The sequence below is a fragment of the Priapulus caudatus genome, unplaced genomic scaffold, assembly GCF_000485595.1.
Source record: "Priapulus caudatus unplaced genomic scaffold, Priapulus_caudatus-5.0.1 Scaffold2363, whole genome shotgun sequence".
Taxonomy (NCBI): domain Eukaryota; kingdom Metazoa; phylum Priapulida; class Priapulimorpha; order Priapulimorphida; family Priapulidae; genus Priapulus; species Priapulus caudatus.
Window position 1 is genome coordinate 12,703 of NW_014579424.1, and position 5,000 is coordinate 17,702.

The following is a 5,000-nucleotide window of genomic DNA, read 5'->3' on the forward strand; positions in this document are numbered from 1 at the left end:
CATAGATACATAGACGGATAGATAGATAGATAGATAGATAGATATAGATAGATAGATACATAGATACATAGACGGATAGATACATAGATAGATAGATACATATAGATAGATAGATACATAGATACATAGATACATAAATACATAGATACATAGATACATAGATACATAGATACATAGATATTTTTAGGGTATTTTTCTTTCAACCAAGTGGTCACCAACTGAGCACTTCATTTCCCGGGCAACGCCGGGTGTCCTGCTAGTATATATGTATATTTAAAAAAATATATATATATATATGCCAGCACTACATAAACTTGTGGGGTCGTCGACACGTTTTGTGCGCATTGGAGCGCGCTGAAAGTGAACTATACTTCCGTAATGTTGCTCTCGCTTTCTAACAGCGAGATGAAGACGACGTACGTGCCCTAGTTTACACGAATTGATAATGCTGCTGCAACAGTGGAAACGATGTAAATACGTTAGAGCAATTGGAGCGTGACGGGCCGTGGTCGTACTTCCATATCACTCCTGATCAACACACGGTGCGATCGGAAATCTTACTAGACCAGTGACAGTGACGTTCAGTCGGGCGTGCTTGGAATATATAATATATGTGTATGTGTGTGTATGTACTACACAGTGGTTATTAGAAATTAGCGTTGGTGGAAGCCATAAAGTGTAAGAGCTCTCCGATGGACACTGTGCAGACGAGAATGCATTTTTGGGGGAGGGGGCTTGCTAACAGGCCGTGGACCACAGATTCGCTGCAACATCACGGAAGGTTAGGATATGGCGATTTTCCACTAGTGCTCAATACTTTCGATTTGATACTGACACTTAAGCAGTGACTGCATGTAACAAATTCACGTACGTAAAGCTATGGCCTACGTATAGGCACGCAATGCGATATAGCGAACTACGAACTAAATGTTTTTGCTACCGTGTCTCAACGTTGGCGCTATGGGGCCACGATTGCAGAGAAAGCTCTTTCTTCTCGTCTTATTAGTCTTTTGCGCCATATTCGGTTTCTATATCCACCATATGCGAAAGATGACGTTAGCAATTAATACAAGCCAGTATCAGCTGCAGCATGAACAGCAGCAGCAGCAGCAGCAGCAGCAGCAGCAGTATCAGCAACAACAGCAACAACAACAACAACAACAACAACACCAGCGTCAGCAACTGCAAGAGCAAGAGCAACAGCAACAGCAGCAGCAGCAGCAGCAGGAGGAGGAGAAGGAACAACAGCAGAAATCCCAGCAGCAGCAGCAGCAACAGCAGCAGCAGCATCAACAAACGCAAAAGGTACTAAAACAAGAACAGCAGCAGCAGCAGCACCAGCAGAAAAATCAAAAACAACGGCAACAACGACAACAGCGACAGCAGCAAAGACTACGACAACATTTGCAGAAATGGCGTCAACATGAACAAAAACAGCTTCAACTGCATCATCAACATCAACAACAGAAACATGGATTGTTACCCATTCGCGATGACAGGCTGTTGACGGCAGGCCATCTACCAGCTACCGATGACAAGCACGCGCTGGCCAGCCAGGTGCCAGCGTTAAACTACAAAATCATCACATTCGGAACGAAGTGGTTCGGCCGTAGCTGGTACATCGCAAACGGTACTGCCGCTTTTCGTGGCTGCCGTTATTCAAACTGCTACGTTTTCGGATACGAGCATTTCGCGAACAAGTGGCTGCGACGCAAAGCAGACGCCGTCTTATTTCATATACGGGACAAACCTACGAAGATGCCGCTTCCCATTCCGGACTACCATCCACCCCACCAGCGATGGGTGTTCAACATGCGAGAGACCCCTATATACAATTACAGAAATCTCTCGGAGTATAATGGCATCTTTAACTGGACAATGACGTATCGCAGCGACTCGGACATCTACTGTCCACACGGTGCTTTCGTGCCGTACAAGAACATCACGCAGCCGGCTACATTAGACAACGTACATCCAGGTAATATGGCATTTAATAAATATCACAGCATGCGGCACTGTCAGACATGTACCCCGTCCTCTTACTGCTGGAAAGCGTCCAGCGTATTAGACGCTGTATGTGAGGTCAGAAAATTCGAGGTTGCGGAAATGCAGAAACCCGTCTAAACAGTAGTTTGATACATGATATTAGGTGCCGACGAGACACCACTTCTTTACCCATTCGTTCACTAGTTGTGCGTTAAACCTTCTCCGCGCAGAGCTCTTTAGAATTAGCATGCGCTCAGTTTTCTATATGATCGTATTTTTAGCACACGTTGTTAATTCTCAATGTAATTGATTACTGAATATAATTCTGAGGGGAATAACATTTATATTTTGCAGATAGGAATTACGCGGCAGGGAAGACGGGCCTAGTTAGCTGGTTCGTGAGCCACTGTGTCACGAACAATAAAAGGGAGCACTATGCTGCAAAGTTACAAAAATTTGTTTCTGTGGACATTTATGGATTGTGCAGGTGGGTATATTATGAGTATATGTCTAAGTAAGGTAAGGTACGTAAGTCTGTAAGGCTGTTGTGTGAGAGTAATTTCGTTAATAAATTAATGTTAATGTGGTTATTAAGCGTTAAATGCACACCTTATCAACGCAAAAAAAGCGCGCGGGACGATTAAGATATTCAGTTGTAAACCTCAGTAAAACTATGCTGAAAAAATATAAAGGAGGAATCCTACTTGGGTGAGAGACAAGTCATGTAAGGCTTCCGATGTACAATATAATCTTACTTGGTTACTTTGTGTCAGAGCGTCAGAGGTCGCGCGTTCCCCTCCCTCTCTCTCTATCTCTCTATCTCTTTCTTTCTCTTTCTCACTATCTCTTTCTCTCTCTCTCTCTCTCTCTCTCTCTCTCTATGTATGTATCTATCTATCTTATTATCTCTCTCGCTCCTTTATTTATTCTCGTGCTCTCGCTCGCCCTGTCTCTCTCACCCTCCTTCTCTCTCATTATCGTTCTCGCTCTCTCTCTCTCTCTCTCTCTCTCTCTCTCTCTCTCTCTCTCTCTCTCTCTCTCTCTCTCTCTCTCTCTCTCTCTCTCGCTCTCTCTCGCTCGCTCGCGCTCTCTCTCTCTCTTTCTTTCTCTCACCTTCTCTCATTCTCTCACTCAGCTTCTTTCTTTCTCTTCCTCTATGCCCATTTCTATCGCTATCTCGCCTTCCCCCTTTCTCTATTTTTCTACCTCTCTCGCGCTCGCTCTCTCCATATTAATCTAGTAATATTTGCACCGGGTTTACAGTCCTCAACACAAGGAGTGCACGCGTATCCCAGGCACTCAGCGGACTGCTGAAGTCGGTTGCATGCCTTACGTGATAAGCCACCACAAGTTCTACCTAGCATTCGAGAACTGCAACTGCAGGGAATACATGACGGAGAAGTTCTGGAGGAACGCCCTGCAGACCAACTCCGTTCCCATAGTGATGGGGGCGTCACGCGAGGATTTGCGGCGCTTCGCTCCTCCCGGCTCCTACATACATGTCGACGACTTCGAAACAGTTGAGCAGCTGGCAAACTACCTACAAGAACTGGACGCCGACGATGTGGCCTACAGTAGATACTTCAGATGGAAGCAACTGGGTGAAGTGTATATGATGGCTAGGAATTCGTACTGTAGGTTGTGCAAAGCATTGCACGACGCGAATGCACCTGTGCAATGGTACGACCATATCGACACCTGGTGGAATAAAACAGACTGCATTGCTCCACACAAAGACATTGCAGACGAAACTGACAGGAAAGGAGATGGAAATTGGAAAAGAAGGAAGGTAGTGAAAAATTGATGCATGCTTAATGAATAGATTATTGATTCTGTGCTAAAGTATGGAGAGGTAGGCGCCTAGTAATTAATTAATTGATCGCCCTAGTTCCAGCTTTACTATGAATGGTTGTTCTCGTACTATCTCACGGGTTATAAAGCAAATTTACCTCTCGTTGGAATTTCGTTTCGGATATACAGCTTGTGTCTGACTTTTATATTCCTATATATGCATATGTTCCAATGATAAATTATTGGAAACCAGACGTTTTACAGATAATTAATTAAATTAAAAAAATAATTGAGAATTTTGAAACAACACTTATAGTGCTACTACTTAGTTCTGAAATTGCCCTGCATATCCAAGATAAGTATAAAACGTTATATATTATATTAACGTATATTATTAACGTATATTACGTTATATATATATTAACAAGCACGCCTTTGTGCTCATACTACCGCGCATATAAAAATCTAATTTTAGTAGTTCTTAAGCGTAAGGCCTACAGTTTAAACGTTTTTAATCTTTTTGCTATATGCGCAAGTTCATTAGCTTGAGTACATCAGTATTATTCGGTAATATTCAATTTGGGATATGCAACGTACCGCTGAACTCTAGGGCCGTAGGCTGAGCAAATTCCTAGGGGTGCAAAACATTGCATTCATGACTCAACTGTGTATTGATGAGCGACGGGCGCAGCTCTTGATCAACGTCCATTGTGATAGGGGTGGGTCTGAGACAAGGCTAGTATTACCGCCGTAAAGATTATTTATTTATATTATATATTTATTTCTTGGAGTTAACTTAACAGCAGTCTTTATTGATAATAAGGTGCATAGGGAGTCCGAGTATGAATCTTCTCGGTGCCGTGAGAAGCGTGTTGTATCTCTAAATGTGCACGCCCGACACAGCGCATGTTGCTACCTGGTATGGCATTCACAGTGAAATATTGTAGATTGTCGATGGTTTCTAAACGTGTCAGATGCAAAGAGCTCAATAGTAAAGATTTCCATTCAGCTCTGCTGCTCTAGACAAACGCATTGGTGACCGAAATCGTTTCATGGCGTATCGAGGCCAGTTTCTAGAGTTTATGCTGAAATTAGGTGTAGTTTATGTATGGCGCTGTGCGTGTGTGATTTGTGTGTATTTTGTGCCAGCTATTTTACTGTCAAAACATGCAATGTTGGTGCCACGTTTCGAGCTTGATAAATCTGCGCCTTTCTAATTGCGC